Below are 17,976 nucleotides of genomic sequence, written 5' to 3'. Positions count from 1 at the left end.
ATAGATCTACCTCTGGAAAAACTAGAACCCAGGGTATAAAAGTCATCAGAGGTCTTTTTCCATCCCTTTTCTGCACCTTTCTGAGCAAATTCCTCTCTCTGCAGATTGACTGCCTCTGCTTCCCTATTCCACCCAAGAGCCACAAGATTGCTGATAGCTCTAGCATTTTTTACTTACAGCTTCTACAGCCATTGGGAAAAGAATGGCTCAAGTCTTTGTGTCCAAAGTCCGCATATTCCTGGATATGCTCTGGTCCACCCAGTTTGAGTCAGATGCCCACCTTCAGAATTAATTGTGGTCAGAGATGTGGGGTTAGATTTTGCAAAATGGGTGTCCCACAATAATAATATGGATGGGAGTTCCCACAATAGCAATATGGATAGGATCCATAACAATATGGATACCATAGGTATCCTGTAAACTGATGATGAAAGATTTAGGATATTCAGTATCTTCATGTTTTGTCCTTCACAAATACAAAAATGACACTTAGTGTAGAAGTGGGAGAGGAGGGGCGCCTGGGTATCTCAGTCGATTAAGCATCTGACTTCAGCTCAAGTCATGATCTCCTGGTTGATGAGTTTGAGCCCTGCATCAGGTTCCATGCTCACAGTGTGGAGCCTGCTTGGGATTCTCTCTCTCTCTCCCTCTCTCTCTGCCCCTCCCCCTCTCATGCTCATGCTGCCTCTCTCTCAAAAATAAATAAACTTTTAAAAAAATTATAAGGATATTGCATATTTGTGGGTTTTTTAACCATTTCTTCTCCCTCCCTCTCTTCCTTCCTCTCTCTCTCTCTCTCTTTCTTTCTTTCTTTCTTTCTTTCTTTCTTTCTTTCTTTCTTCTCTCTTTCTTTCCCTCTCTCTCTCTCTCTCTTCCAGAGAGAGACAGAGCATGTGTGAGTGGGGGAAAGGGACAGAGGGGAGGAGGGAGAGAGAGAAAGAGAACCCCAAGCAGACTCCACCCTCAGTGAGGAGCCTGACACAGGGCTCAGTCTCATGACCCTGGGATCATGACCTGAGCTGAAATCAAGAGTTGGATGCTCAACTGACTGAGCCATCAAGGTACCCCAGGAAATTGCATATTTGGTTACTAAATAACATCAGGTTTCTAAGTGGCAAGCTGATCCCATGTATGTTATTCTCTGATAGAATAATTGGGGGCAGGGGAATGGCCTTTCTTGAATAAGAAAGGAGGAGCACCAAAAAGTGTCCACATTCAAAAATATATTTTGTGCTTTTATAAGTTAAAAATTGTTGTGGCTTAATGAGTTTGGGCCTATCAGAGTTGATACTTAGTAAGTGTATATGAAATTAAATATTTAAAATATCTTATATAAAAATATACTTTTGGGGCACCTGGGTGGCACAGTCAGTTAAGTGTCCTACTCTTGAGCTCAACTTAAGTCATGATCTCACAGTTTGTGAGTTCAAGCTCCACATCAGGCTCTGTGCTGATGGCATGGAGACTGCTTGGGATTCTCTCTCTCCCTCTCCCCAGCTTGTGCTCTCTCTCTTTCTCTCTCAAAATAAATAAATAAATAACACTTTAAAAAATTAAAAAAAATATATAACTTTTAAAAATTATTAAAAAGTAAGTGGTTAGAACCCAGCAATTGCGCTACTAGATATTTATCCAGGGGATCCAGAACATGCACCCCAATGTTGATAGCAGCACTATCAACAATAGCCAAAGTATGGAAAGAGCCCAAATGTCCATTGACAGATGAGTGGATAAAGATGTGGTGTATATATATACAATGGAGTATTACTTGGCAATCAAAAAGAATGAACTCTTGCCATTTACAACTATGTGGATGGAACTAGAGTGAAGTTAGAGAAAGAAATATTATATGACTTAATTCATATGGACATAAGGGAAGGGAAGCAAAAATAATATAAAAACAGGGTGGGGAGAAAAAACATAAGAGACTCTTAAATATAGAGAACAAACTGAGGGTTGCTGGAGGGGCTGTGAAGGGGGGGATGGACTAAATGGGTAAGGGGCATTAAGGAAGACATTTGTTGGGATGAGCACTGGATGTTATATTTAGGGGATGAATCACTGGAATCTATTCCTGAAATTATTATTGCACTATATACTAACTTGGATGTAAATTAAAAAATAAATGAAAATAAATAAATAAAATCTTTAAAAAATAAAATAAAATAAAATGGGCATATATTAGGGGCCATGAGCTCTAATAGTAGGAATTTATGCCAATAAATGTTAGCACCATTTATGAATCTCAGTGTCCATTGGTTATAAAGTGACATCTAAAATTATATTATGAAAAAAATAAAATTATAGCTTTATAATTTTATAGCTACTGACATGGAAAGATATTTTAAAATATCAAGTCGTAGACAATTCATGTAACACCATTCCATTTTTATAAAATAAAAACTACCTGTGTGTGAATAAATATGTGTATGCCCTGTAAGCATAAGATACATCTAACAATTTTGCTGCTACAGAGTGGAATTGGCTGGTGAGACTCTCATGTTTTACTTTATACACTTCTGTACTGGCTTAAATTTGGCAATGAGTGTGTACTTTTATAATTAATGACAAAGAGCTCTCCAGTAAAAAAAAAAAAAAGAAAGAAAGAAAAAAGTAAGTGGTTAGAATTTAAGAATTGCAAAGACCTATATTAAAAAGTAAAATTCTTAAGGGGATCCTTGTGCACCTGTGGTGGGAATGTAAATTGGTGCAGCTACTGTGGAAAGCCACTATGGAAGTTCCTCAAAAAAATAAAAATAGAACTACCATATGATCCAGGTTTTCCATTTCTGGGTATTTATCTGAAAAAAAAAAAAGTAAAAAACTAATTCAAAAAGATCTATGCAAAAAACAAAAAGAAAACAAAAAAATATATTCATCCCTTTGTTCATCACAGCATTATTTACAATAGTTAAGATATGGAAACAACCTAAGTGTCCATCAATGGATGAATGGATAAAGAAGGTGTAGTATAGATAGATACACAGAATGTATATACTATAGTGTGTGTGTGTGTATCTCATTGTATATATATATATATATATATATATATATATATACATATTTCATTTCATATATACACAATGAAGTACTACTCAGCCATTAAAAAGAATGAAATCTTGCCACTTGCAACAACATGGATGGATCTTGAGGAAATCTCCCAGGCAAAATAGTCAGAGAAAGATGAATACCATATGATTTCACTTATATGTGGAATGTAAACAGAAAGAAAAAACAAAACCCACAAACAAAAAAAGAATAAATGAAGCAAAACTCCTATGATACAGAGAATAGAATGGTATTTTCAAGAGGGGAGGGGGATTGGGAGTTGGGCAAAATGGGTGAAGTACAAACTTCCACTTGTAAAATAAATAATTCATGAGGATGTAATATACAGCATGGTGACTATAGTCAATAATATTGTAATGCATACTTGAAAATTATCAAGAGATTAAATTCTAAAAGTTAACTTTCTATGAGGATGAATAGTAATAGATTTATTGTGGTGATCACAACTACACAAATCATTATGTTGTACACCTGAACTCAGTGTTACATGTCAATTATACCTCAATAAAAACATTAACAAAATAGAATTCTTCCTTTTTGCTGACTCCAGAAGTAACCTCAGGAGCATTTCATGGGTCCTCCTTTTTAACTAATTTTATTTCATTTTATGCTTTTTAGTTAGCTTTAAAAAATAATTTAAAACTCAATATACTTTTATATGAAGCTAAACAATACCAGAATACATAAAGAAATATAATCTCGGGGTGCCTGGGTGGCTCAGTCGGTTGAGTGTCCGAGTTTGGCTCAGGTCATGATCTCACGGTTCGTGAGTTCCAGCCCTGCGTGGGGCTCTGTGCTGGTGTCTTGGAGCCTGGAGCCTGCTTCAGATTCTATGTCTCCTTCTCTCTCTGCCCCTCTGCTGCTCCCACTCTGATTCTCTCTCTCAAAAATAAATAAACATTTAAAAAAATTTTTTTTAAAGAAAGAAATATAATCTCCCTTTCCTTCCAATCTCAAATAGCTGTCTGGCAAAGCAATTTTTTTTTTTCAACGTTTTTTTATTTTATTTTTGGGACAGAGAGAGACAGAGCATGAACGGGGAAGGGGCAGAGAGAGAGGGAGACACAGAATCGGAAACAGGCTCCAGGCTCTGAGCCATCAGCCCAGAGCCCGACGCGGGGCTCGAACTCACGGACTGTGAGATCGTGACCTGGCTGAAGTCGGACGCTTACCCGACTGCGCCACCCAGGCGCCCCGCAAAGCAATTTTTTTTTAAACGTTTATTTATTTTTGAGACAGAGAGAGACAGAGCATGAACAGGGGAGGGTCAGAGAGAGAGGAAGACACAGAATCCGAAGCAGGCTTCAGGCTCTGAGCTGTCAGCACAGAGCCGGACACGGGGCCGGACTCACAGACCGCGAGATCATGACCTGAGCAGAAGTCGGACACTTAACCGACTGAGCCACCTAGGCGCCCCATGGCAAAGCAATTTTGACAACTTAGGTTACATCCCTTCACCCATTCTACATGGTTATGTATACTTGTACAACTTTTCTTTAAAAAAATAAAATAAAGGAAAGGAAAGGTGTGTAGGGGGGTGAAATCATACATTTGAATCTGTAACTTCTGTGTCTGGTGGACTATCCTCCAGACCTTTGTCATCCGATAGGGTAGTCTCTAGCCACATGTAGCTATTGAATACTTAAAATGTAGCTAGTCTGAATCGAATTGTGCTGTAAGTATAAAATTCATACCAGATTTCTAAGACTTAGTACAAAAAAAGAGAATGTAAAATACCTCATAAATAATTTTTTTATTTATTACATGTTGCAGTGACAGTATTTAGATATATTGAGTTAAATATATTTTTAAAATTAATTTCATTGTTTCCCTTTACTTTTTTTTAAAGTTTTGTTATTTATTTTGAGAGAGAGAACGAGAGCAAGGGATGGGCTGAGAGAGGGAGAGAGAGAAAAGCCCAAGCAGGCTCTGTGCTGTCAACACAGAGCTTGATGAGGGACTCGAACTCACGAACTGGGCGATCATGACCTGAGCCAAAACCAAGAGTCAGACACTTAACCAACTGAGCCACCCAGGCACCTCTCCTTTTAGTGTTTTTAATTTAGCTACTAAAAACTTGGAATTACACATGTGACACATTACATTTCTATTGAACAGTGCTGCTCTGAACTAATAGATGAAGATCCTAACACTTAATAGTTGTATGATAGTCTGCAGTAGGGATATTTATTCCCCATTGATTACATTCAGGTTTTTGAGGCTTGTTTTATTTGTTTGTACATTATGTTGCTGTATCAATTATCTTTTGCTGTGAAACAAAATCATCTAAACTTAGTGGCTTAAAACAATGTTATTTCTCACAATTCTGAGGGTTGGTTGATCAGTTCTAGTTGGGCCAGCTCAGCTGGTCCTGGGTGATTTATGTTGGCCTAACTCATGTATCTGGGGGCCTCAGCTAGGATGGTTGGGATAACCAGAGGTTCTCCACATGATCTCTCATCCTCTAGGAGTCTGGTCTGGGCTTTGTGTTCACACAGTGGTGGAAGTTGTTCCTAGCAGCGAGAGAGAGCAAGCTCCAATGTGTGATTATTATACCTTCTGCTTATTCCATATTTGTACCCTTTATTGGCCAAAGAAAGTCACATGGCCAAGTCTAGGATTCAAAGGGTAGAGAAATAGACTTTACCTTACAGTAGGCAGAGACTGTACTTCTCCAGGAAGGAACAGCAAATCACATTGCAAAAAAGGCAAGTGTACCGGGAGCTATAGGGAGCTACATATATGAAATGAAAATCCAAAAGCTACTGCTGGAGAGCTGTGTTATGTTGAACTTCTCCCTTCTCCCTAAAACTAACATGGCATAGTCAGCAGGGGAGGCCCCAGTATAAGGAAGAGAGATCTGAGTCAGGAATAAGCATTAAGGCCCAGTGAATGCCTTGGACTCTGACCCATTACTTTAACCACTCCTCTTAAGAACTGAGGGGCCCAGGAAAGCCTTTTAAGGTTGGCAATATGAGGAAATGGAGCAGAAGTGTTCTCCTCCCTGAAATCTACAAAAATGAACCATATGCCTCAAACGTAACCAAAATGTTCCACCGAGTAAAAGTTAAGGTGAAATGAGTGGTAGTTGTGGTTAGAGCCATTGTCCCCTTAGTCTTTTAATCTTCTTAGTTGCCTATGAGTTTTCACAACTTTTACAACACTAGTTCCTCAGAATTTCTCATTAGAAACTTCAAGAACTACCAGGAGGGGGTCCTTGGCTGGCTTAGGTGCCCGCCTCTTGATTTTGGCTCAGGTCATGACCTTGCGGTTTGTGAGATCAAGCCCTGTGTTGGGCTCTGCCCTGACTGCCTGGAGCCTGTTTGGGATTCTCTCTCTCCCTTTCTCTCTGCCCCTTCCTTTCTCGTGCTCTCTCTCTCTCTCAAAATAAATAAATGTTATTAAAAAAAAAAAAAAAAAGAGGGGGCGCCTGGGTGGCGCAGTCGGTTAAGCGTCCGACTTCAGCCAGGTCACGATCTCGCGGTCGGTGAGTTCGAGCCCCGCGTCAGGCTCTGGGCTGATGGCTCAGAGCCTGGAGCCTGTTTCCGATTCTGTGTCTCCCTCTCTCTCTGCCCCTCCCCCGTTCATGCTCTGTCTCTCTCTGTCCCAAAAATAAATAAACGTTGAAAAAAAAATTAAGAAAAAAAAAAAAAAAAGAATTACCTTTCGGGTATTTGACCTTGCTGCTGGTATCTTCCATTAAGTCTCTCTGAAAATATCTTTGTTTCAAGATCTTTCTTTTTTCTTTTTTTTTTTTTAATGTTTATTTATTTTTGAGACAGAGCGAGACAGAGCATGAACGGAGGAGGGGCAGAGAGAGAGGGAGACACAGAATCTGAAGCGGGTTCCAGGCTCCGAGCCGTCAGCACAGAGCCCGATGCGGGGCTGGAACTCACAGACCATGAGATCATGACCTGAGCCAAAGTTGGACGTTTAACTGACGGAGCCACCCAGGCACCCCTCAAGATCTTTCTTGAGGTGATTTTGCTAGGACATAATTGTAGGTCAACAATTATTTTCCTCTCAGACTTTAAAGATATTACCAGACCTACCTCAGAGATACTGCACGTTTGGTTACAGACCATGGCAATAAAGCAAATATCTCAGTAAAGCAAGTCAACTGAATTTTTTGGTTTCCCAGTGCATATAAAATTTATGTTCAGGGGCGCCTGAGTGGCTCAGTTGGTTGAGCATTTGACTTCAGCTCAGGTCATGATCTTGTGGTTCGTAAGTTTGAGCTCCGTGCCGGGGCTGACAGCTCAGAACCTGGAGCCTGCCTCAGATTCTGTGTCTCCCGCTCACTCTGCCCCTCCCCTGCTTATGCTCTGTCTCCCTATCTCTCAAAAATAAACATTAAAAAAAATTTATGTTTACACTATACTGTAAGAGTATAGTTAAGTAAGAGTGCAATAATAGCATTATGTCTAAAAATACAATATACATGCTTTAATGTAAAAAATACTTTATTGCTAAAAAATGCTAACCATCGTCTGAGCTTTCAGTGAGACATAATCTTTTTGCTGGTGGAGGGTCTTGCCTCAATGTTAATGGCTGCTGACTCACCAGGGTGGTGTTTGCTAAAGGTTGGGGTGGCTGTGGCAATTTCTTAACATAAGAGCGATGAAGTTTGCCATATTGGTGGACTCTTCCTTTCACAAGATGATTTCTCTGTAGTATGTGATGCTGTTTGATAGCATTTTACCTATAGTAGAGCTTCTTTCAAACTTGGAGTCAATTGTTTCAAACCCTGCTACTGTTTTATCAACTACGTTTAGGACTTGAATATTGCTACTGTTTTATCATTTGTTGTCATTTCAACAGTCTTCACAGCATCTTTACCAGGGATAGATTCCATCTCAAAAAAAAACCACTATCTCTGCTCACCCGTAAAAAACAAGTCCTCATTCATTAGAGTTTTTTTCATGAGATTCCAGCAATTTAGTCACATCTTCAGGCTCTAGTAGTAATATCAAAGGTCACTGGTCACCATAACAGTTATTAATGAAAAAATTTAACATATTGTGAGAATTACCAAAATGTGACACAGAGACAAGAAATAAGCAAATGCTGCTGGAAAAATGGTACTGATAGACTTGCTCGATGCAGGGTTGCTACAAACCTTCAATTTGTAAAAAAATAAAAAATAAAAATAAATAAATAAATAAAAATGCAGTATCTCCGGAGCACAATAAAGGGGAGAGCAATGGGATGCCTGGGTGGCTCTGTTGGTTAAGCGTCTGACTCTTGATTTCAGCTCAGGTCATGATCTCACAGTTTGTGAGTTCGAGACCCGCATCCGGATCTGTGCTGGCAGGACAGAGCCTGCTTGGAATTCTTTCTCTCTCTCCGCCCCTGTCCTACTCACTCACTCTCTCTAATCATTAAAAAGAAATAAAAATTAAAAAAAAAATAAAGCGAAGGGCAATAAAATGAAGTATGCCTGTATTCCGCTATCTTCTGGCTTCCACTGTTGCTACTGAGAAATGTCCTGTCATTTTCATTTGTTCCTTTGTAGGCAAGTTGTCTTTCTTTCTAGCTGTTATAGTATCTTTTTCTTTACTTTGGTTTTCTGTAGTTTCACTATAATGTATCTTGAGTTCTTTTCACTTATTTACATTGGGAATCATGTAGTTTCTTCAGACTGAGAATTTGAGTTTTATAATTCTGGAAATTCTCAGTAATAATTTTTCAAATATGGCCACTCCTCCATTTTCTCCATTTTCCTCTTCTGGAACTCCAAATGTACATTTAATCTTTGCACTTTATCATCAGTGACACACTTTCATCCTTTCCATTTCTTTGTGTCTGTGTTATATTCTAGGTAACTTTTTTGGGGTTGTCATCTAAGTAATTAATTATTCCACTGAGCTATTCAGCTGTTTAATTTTCCCATTGATTTTATACTTTCAAATATATTTTTCTTTTCAGAAATTCTGTTTGATTTTCTCATCACTACCCCCTCTCATGCTATATTTTAACCAAGGCAAACAAACTGCTTGCAGTTTCCCATATGTTGATAGTAGTTAAACCTTGGATAATGGATGTGTGGGGATTCATTGTACACTTTCATCTACTTTTGATATGTTAAATAATTTCCATAATAAGTTTAAAAATTAGAGGTGGGGAATATCATCATACTCTAAAAGGTTGGAAACAATTGAACAATAGGCTGTATGAAAACCACCTAAACTGGGGCACAGAGAATTCTGGGGTATGGAACTTTTCTTGGGATGCAGTAAAGGATTCTGAATGGGACAAGGACAGTCAAATAGGAGGCCGTGGATATGTGGGAGACAGGAAAAAAGACATTGGAAATGGGAAATGCATTCTAACTCTTGGTAAAAGGACACCAAAACAATCTATTCATTTTTCCACGGTGGCTAGAATCAGAGAATCACTAAGATTCATCTCATATGCTACCTTCATTTGAATAAGATGGGTTGCTGGCGTTGATTTCAGGGATTTTTGGAAGGTGTAAACTCTGGCTTCTGCCAGGGTAGAATCATTGCTCCATTCTAGCTAGTCCAGTATACCTCTTGACTTAACTGGTGTCATCACAACCAATCCACGCCTTGCCTTGCTAAGAAAAAGAGCATAAGAGATGGTGAAGAATAGTTCAGACTTCCTTTCTTAGGTGACATAATTTTCTCTTCCCACTTTCTCTGCTGTCATGAAAATTTGAAGAAAAATTTTAATTAAAATCAGCAGAGCCTCACACCCAAAGATTTTCCACACACAAAATATATCTTTGGAATCACCTAGGTTTCTCTCGTAAACATTTTAATAACACTTCTCTCTCTTAAAAATGTGGTTACTTATGTCATGTTATTAGATCTTTACAGCAACTCTCTTGGGTGAACCAGTTATTACTAAGTCATTTTATAGAAGGAAAAAAAGAAACAGTACTTTTTTTTACTTTAGTAGCTTTTTTACTTTAGTAGCTTTGGGTTCCTTCAGTTTGACATCTCATTCCTGGAACATAGTGGGACCCCTCAATAAATATTTGTTGGATGAATGCCATTTAAAATATGGTTGGATTTATGAGATTTTTAAATTTTATGTACAGTTTTTCAAAAAGTGAGATTCTCTTTTGGCTCCCTCCAATATAGTCTGTTTGAGTAGGAAGAAATCTCTGCAGTGATTTAGACAAGTAAATTTTTATTTGGAAAAACTGAGTTAGAAATGTCCCCTTGAGCTATTTTCCACCCCAAAAAGATACTGTCAAGCTATCATATATAAATGACAACTTCATTGGCTACATATTTTCTTTCAGATATGATAAAATAATATTATAATGAAAAACTTATCTAAGAAGTTTTAAAGGAAAACCCTCTAAGTCATTAAAATGTAAACCAGTACAAAAACTTCACTACTTTAGAATAAAATTTAATATGGGGCACCTAGGTGGCTCAGTCGGTTGAGCATCCGACTTCAGCTCAGGTCATGATCTTGTGGTTCGTGAGTTTAAGCCCCACATTGGGCTCTCTGCTGTCAGCCCAGAGCCTGCTTCATATCCTCTGTCTCCCTCTCTCTCTGCCCCTCCTTCACTCTTTCTCTCTCTTTCTCAAAAATAAAAACATTTAGAATAAAATTTGATATAGGAAAAGCTTGATAGTGAACTGTATATGATTAATCACATTCCTTAACATTTGCTGAGTGTTACTTGAAGCCATTATAAATGCGAAAATTAAAACATTATAATTGTATTGCTGCTGAGATTAACACTTCCAGATATTTTAAACATTACAACAAAGACACACATGAGGGCGCTCTAATCAGTCGGAAACTGGAAGTGCATAAGTATTTCTTGCTAGGACTTGAATATTTAGTAAGTCAAAACCAATATGATACTTTATAGATATACAGATGGAAGAAATGAAGCCCAAGGATATTGTGACTTTATATGCCCTATTCTTTAGAATAAAGAGAGTATTAATATTTTTAAAAATATTGTACATTTCTTTGTCAGTGAATTTATGCTGGAGACTTTGACACTCATCCTGGCAACGCTGTTTAAAATTTTTACCCAGGGGGGTGCCTGGGGGGCTCAGTCAGTTGAGCATTCGACTTCAGCTCAGGTCATGATCTCGCGGTTAGTGAGTTCGAACCCCGTGTCGGGCTCTGTGCTGAAAGCTCAGAGCCTAGAGCCTGCTTCAGATTCTGTATCTTCCTCTCTCTCCGCCCCACCCCTGCTTGTGCTCTGTCTCTCTCTTTCAAAAATGAATAAACATAAAAAAAAAAAAGAAATTTAAAATCTTCACCCAGGCCATGGTTTAACTAACTTATTTATGAGATATGTAGAACCAATTGTTTAAAATAGTTTTTATGAATTTTTGCTCCACAAAGTGTTAATTTTTTTTATTTTTTAATTTTAGAGAGAGAACATGCCAATGAGGGAGAGGGAGAGAGAGTGAAAGAGAGAGAGACAGAGAGAGAGAGAGAGAGAGAGAGAGAGAGAATCTCAAGCAGGTTCACCCTCAGCTCAGAGCCTGATCCCATGACCCTGAGATCATGACTCGGGCTGAAATTAAGAGTTAGACCCTCAAGTGACTTAGTCACTCAGGCACCCCTGTTTTGTTTTGTTTTATTTTCAATAAAACACCACATGTGTTTTATTGTTTAGAAGAAAGAGGAACTCTATATTTTGCTATTTGCAAAGAGTAATTTTGTTGATTCAGTTTATCTTCTCTCTCCACTGTTGTTGTTGTTTTTTTTTGAAGTCCACCCATGTAAGTAATCTCTCCACCCATTGGGAGGCTTGAACCCCAACCCCAAGATCAAGAGTCATATGCTTCTTTGACTGAGCCAGCCAGGCACCCCCACAAAGTGTATTGTACTTAAAAAAAATGTTTATTATTTATTTTTGAGAGTGAGAGAGACAGCACAAACAGGGGAGGGGCAGATAGAGAGGGAGACACAGAATCTGAAGCAGGCTTCAGGCTCTGAGCTGTCAACACAGAGCCTGACTCAGGGCTCAAACCAACACACTGTGAGATCATGACCTGAGCTGAAGTCGGACTCTTAACCAACTGAGCCACCCAGGCACCCCTTAATTGTACTTTATTTATACTTAAAGCTGATTCTCAACTGATTTCTGTGGTTATAATTCTTAATCTTTTCACCATCTCTGATATATTCTTAGTTTGTTCTTTGGCTTTCATATAAAGTTACCAGGCTGCCTGTAGAATTTTCAGAGAGAAGACTTATAAACATCCACAAAGAGTTTATTAGAAACTATAATGAGAGTATAGAATGTGGATATCCCCCCCAAATCAGTCTATATATGACAATATTTTTTTATAGATAATTTATTTCAACTTAAGTACTACCATTGTCACAGGAATATTTGCTTCATTAGGCACCCACATAAGTTGGCTAGTTCCACATTTCTACTTTGCAAAGGAGTTTCTTTTCCCTAAGTATTAATTAAACTCATTTTTTTTTCAAAAATAAAACAGTAAAAAATCAAACAAACAAACAAAAAACCTAGGGCTCTCCTTTAAGGATGAGATGGTAAGAAAGAAAGTATATCATGAATCTTATTTTCTGAATTTTTCGTTATGAATGAATACACACACACACACACACACACACACACACACACATACACATATGGCATGTCCATACATTTGATCACCTGATTTATTTGTATTTTGTGAATCAGAAATTAAGCCTTTTCCTATTCTTTTTTTTTTATTTTTTTATTATTTTTTTTTATATATGAAATTTATTGTCAAATTGGTTTCCATACAACACCCAGTGCTCATCCCAAAAGGTGCCCTCCTCAATACCCATCACCCACCCTCTCCTCCCTCCCACCCCCCATCAACCCTTAGTTTGTTCTCAGTTCTCAACAGTCTCTTATGCTTTGGCTCTCTCCCACTCTAACCTCTTTTTTTTTTTTTTTTCCTTCCCCTCCCCCATGGGTTCCTGTTAAGTTTCTCAGGATCCACATAAGAGTGAAACCATATGGTATCTGTCTTTCTCTGTATGGCTTATTTCACTTAGCATCACACTCTCCAGTTCCATCCACGTTGCTACAAAAGGCCATATTTCATTTTTTCTCATTGCCACGTAGTATTCCATTGTGTATATAAACCACAATTTCTTTATCCATTCATCAGTTGATGGACATTTAGGCTCTTTCCATAATTTGGCTATTGTTGAGAGTGCTGCTATGAACATTGGGGTACAAGTGCCCCTATGCATCAGTACTCCTGTGTCCCTTGGATAAATTCCTAGCAGTGCTATTGCTGGGTCATAGGGTAGGTCTATTTTTAATTTTCTGAGGAACCTCCACACTGCTTTCCAGAGCGGCTGCACCAATTTGCATTCCCACCAACAGTGCAAGAGGGTTCCCGTTTCTCCACATCCTCTCCAGCATCTATAGTCTCCTGATTTGTTCATTTTGGCCACTCTGACTGGCGTGAGGTGATACCTGAGTGTGGTTTTGATTTGTATTTCCCTGATAAGGAGCGACGCTGAACATCTTTTCATGTGCCTGTTGGCCATCCGGATGTCTTCTTTAGAGAAGTGTCTATTCATGTTTTCTGCCCATTTCTTCACTGGGTTATTTGCTTTTCGGGTGTGGAGTTTGGTGAGCTCTTTATAGATTTTGGATACTAGCCCTTTGTCCGATATGTCATTTGCAAATATCTTTTCCCATTCTGTTGGTTGCCTTTTAGTTTTGTTGGTTGTTTCCTTTGCTGTGCAGAAGCTTTTTATCTTCATAAGGTCCCAGTAATTCACTTTTGCTTTTAATTCCCTTGCCTTTGGGGATGTGTCAAGTAAGAGATTGCTACGGCTGAGGTCAGAGAGGTCTTTTCCTGCTTTCTCCTCTAAGGTTTTGATGGTTTCCTGTCTCACATTCAGGTCCTTTATCCATTTTGAGTTTATTTTTGTGAATGGTGTGAGAAAGTGGTCTAGTTTCAACCTTCTGCATGTTGCTGTCCAGTTCTCCCAGCACCATTTGTTAAAGAGGCTTTTTTCCATTGGATGTTCTTTCCTGCTTTGTCAAAGATTAGTTGGCCATACGTTTGTGGGTCTAGTTCTGGGGTTTCTATTCTATTCCATTGGTCTATGTGTCTGTTTTTGTGCCAATACCATGCTGTCTTGATGATGACAGCTTTGTAGTAGAAGGCCTTTTCCTATTCTTGAAAGTACTTGACACTGCTATAATACAAAGCATGGGATTTTTATTTATTTATTTATATTTTTTTAATTTAAGTAACCTCTAGGCCCAAACTGGGGCTTGAAATTATGACCCTGAGATCAAGAGTGGCATGCTTTACTGACTGAAGCATCCAGGCACCCAGAAAGCATGAGATTTTTTTTATTTTATTTAAAATTTTTTTAAGTTCATTTATTTTTGAGAGAGAGAGAGAGACAGCATGTGCTGGGGAGGAGCAGAGAGATAGAGAGAAAGAATCCCAAGCAGACTCTGTGCTGTCAGCACACAGCCTGATTTGGGGCTTGATCCCAGGAACCATGAGATCATGACCTGAGCCAAAATCAAGAGTTGGATGCTTCACTGACTGAGTCATCCAGGTGCCCCAAAAGCATGGGGTTTTTAAATTAGGGATGCAAATATTGGATTACACTACGAATACTAAAAGTTGTGTTTCTATTTAGGTTTTGTCTGTATCTAATTAAATATATCAGACAGTAAAAATTTAATAGCATGCATATGACACTGTATAATTTGGCCCTGACCACCACCGTGTTTCATTTCTTATTACTTCCCATTAAGTCATTCCATGTTGGTCACACTGGTTTTTCTGTATAGCAAACATGCCAAATGTCTGCTTGGAACAGCACCATTGCACTTTCTGTTCTCTCTACTTGGAATATTTTTATGTTATTTCTTTCCTTTGATCATTGGAATGAAAGTTCTGAGATAGCAGGGGTCTTCTTTGGACCCTCTGTCTCCCTCTCTCTCTGCCTCTCCCCCACTTGCACGTGCGCGCTCTCTCTCTCAAAAATACATAAACATTTTTTAAAAAGTCTATTTTGTCCAATATAATATTGCTGTCCCAGTTTTCTTTTCACATCCATTTGCATGATAAATGCTTGTCCATCCCTTCACTTTCAATCTGTATGTATCTTTAGGTCTGAATTGAGTCTCTTGTAGGCAGCATATAGATGGGTCTTGTTTTTTTATCCATTCCATCACCTTATGTTTTTTTGATTGGAGCATTTTGTCCATTTACAAAATAATTATTGATAAGTATGACTTTTTAGTCATTTTGTTCCTTATTTTATGGTTGTTTTTCTAGTTTTCCTCCATTCTTTTCTTGCTCTCTTCTCTCACGATTAGTTGGCTTTCTTTAATAATATATTTGGATTCTTTCTCTTTATTTTTTGCATATTATTACTGGTTTTTGATTTGTACACCATTTGGTTTGTATATAATATCTTTTTAAAAAAAATTTTTTAACATTTATTTATTATTGAGAGACAGAGAGAGACAGAGCACAAGCAGGAGAGGGACAGAGAGAGAGGGAGGCACAGAATCTGGAGCAGGCTCCAGGCTCTGAGCTGTCAGCGCAGAGCCCAACATGGGGCTCAAACCCACAAACTGTGAGATCATGACCTGAGCCGAAGTCGGATGCTTAACCAACGGAGCTACCCAGGCACCCCTATAACATCTTCTGTATATAGCAATTTGTATTAAGTTGATGGTCGCTTAAGTTTGAATCCATTCTTTACTCCTCACTACCCCACGTTTTAGGTATATGTTATACTTTACTTTCTTTTATTTTATGAATCCCTAGACTGATTTTTACAGATATATTTATTTTTACTGCTTTTGTGCTTCCTCCTTTCCTTACTCTTGCTTATGGTCTTTCCTTTCCACTCAGAGTCCCTTTGACATTTTGTGTAGAGCTGGTTTAGTGGTCATGAATTCCTCTAACTTTTGTTTGCCTGGGAAACTCTTTATCTCTCCTTATATTCTGAATGATAGCCTTGCTAGATATAGTATTCTTGGCTGAAGATTTTTTCCATGAAGCACTTTGAATATATCATGCCACTTCCTTCTGGCCTGCAAAGTATCTGCTGAAAAATCACCTGATAGCTTTATAGGATTTTGCTTTTATGTAACTGCTTTCTTTTCTCATGCTGCTTTAAAAATTCTCTCTGTATCACTACTTTTTGCCATCTTAGTTATTATGTGTCTTTGTGTGGGCCTCCTTGGGTTGATTTTGTAGGGGGTTCTCTGTGCCTCCTGGATCTGGATTTCTGTTTTCTCCCCCAAATCTGGGAAGTTTTCAGCTATTATTTCTTCAAATAAATTTTCTGCCCCCTTTTCTTTCTCCTCTCCTTCTGGAATCTCTATAATGCAAATGTTATTACACTTGGTGGTGTCACTGATTTCCCTAAATCTATTCTCATTTTGCATAATTTTTTTTCCTTCTTACTTGCTCAGCTTTGTTACTTTCCGTTACTCTGTCCTCTCAGTGGCTGATTCATTCTTCTACCTCATCTAGTCTACTATTTATTCCATCTAGTGTATTTTCAATTTCATTTATTCTGTTCTTCATTTCTGATTGTTTTTTTTAATCTCATTGTTAAGGATTTCACTGATGTCCTCCACTCTTTTTTCAAATCCAATGAGTATTTTTATGATTATTACTTTAAATTCTTTATCAGGCATGTTACTTATCCCTATTTCACTTAGATCTCTTGCTGTGATTTTGTTCTGTTCTTTCATTTGGACATATTTCTCTTTCTCCTCATTGTGTCTAACTCTCTGTGTCTCTTTCTGTGTATTAGGAGACAGCTGCATCTCCTGCACTTGAAAATAATGGCCTTATTATGAAGAAGTCCTGTAGTGTGCTGCTGTGCTGTGTTCCCTGTTCACCAGAACCTGGAGCTTCAGGGGTATCTCCTATGTATGATGCGTGTGCCTTGGTTTTGTGGCTGAGCTGCTTTTTCCTTTAGTCCAATTGTCTGCAGTGGATCTCTCTGCATGTTGTGGGCAGTGTTTTGCCCTGTGTTGTTAGTGGGCCAGTCTGGGTATGCCTTGGGCTTGAGTTGTGTCAAACTAGGCATTTGCCAGAGATGTAGTAGTGCCAAACTGCAAGGCGCTTTCCCTGTGTTGCCCTTGAGAAGCTTACATCTGTGAGTGGGTCCAGCAGTCAGACCAGTTTTTTGCCTCTAGCCTATTAATGGGACCTCCATCTGATGGGTATAGGTGGTTATCTTACCCCTTCTCTGGGGCAGGAATCACTTTGGAGTGTTGCTGGCCACTGTAGAGGCTGCTTGTACACTGCCAGGCCTGTGGCACCACCCTTTATTGGTTCTGGCCAAGATTATATTGGAGAGAGCAGTTCTGCTGAAACACAGCACTGGGGAAAGGGGGGAGTTGATGGCAGTGCCCCAATATAGTTTTTACTCTTACATTTAGGTATATGATCTATTTTAAATTTTACACATAGAAATTTTAATTAGTATTGTTGAATAAATGAACAAATAGCATTGTTAGATTTAAACTATTCATATTATCCACTATTGATGGGGAATCTGGTAAATAAAAGCTCTCACACAATATTTTTGGGAGTATAAATTGGTACATCCTTTTTGGAGAACTATTTGACAACAGCTGTATAACTTTAAAATGTTTATACCCTTCAATACAGTAATTGTATTTCTAAGAATTTATCTTATATATGGTAGTTCTCTTAATCAGTCTTCAATTAAACAGCTCACCAGCATAACCAAAAATAACTACAATTCTGTCTCTAAAGTGTACTGACAGATGCCCACAACCCAGTGAACATTACACTAAAAAAACTAAAATGAGAAATTCTAACCCATGTGTTTTGGCTATGGTTTATGCAAGAAATATGATGTAAAACTATAATCAGTGACTCATTCTGAAAGACCTTGACTCTTTGTCAAAAAATT

At 38.3% G+C, this 17,976-nt stretch overlaps 1 protein-coding gene across 1 annotated transcript in view; it reads left to right on the top strand.

The window, feature by feature from the left end:
• LOC147574228 (uncharacterized) overlaps positions 1 to 17,976 on the top strand; it is a 57,296-nt gene that overhangs the window by 26,780 nt on the left and 12,540 nt on the right. The window lies entirely within an intron of this gene.

This window comes from Puma concolor, chromosome E1 (genome assembly GCF_028749965.1).
Source record: "Puma concolor isolate L17-30 chromosome E1, mPumCon1.1.hap2, whole genome shotgun sequence".
Lineage (NCBI taxonomy): Eukaryota > Metazoa > Chordata > Mammalia > Carnivora > Felidae > Puma > Puma concolor.
Note: the sequence above shows the minus strand (reverse complement) of the source record. Positions and strands in the feature narration are given on the sequence as shown.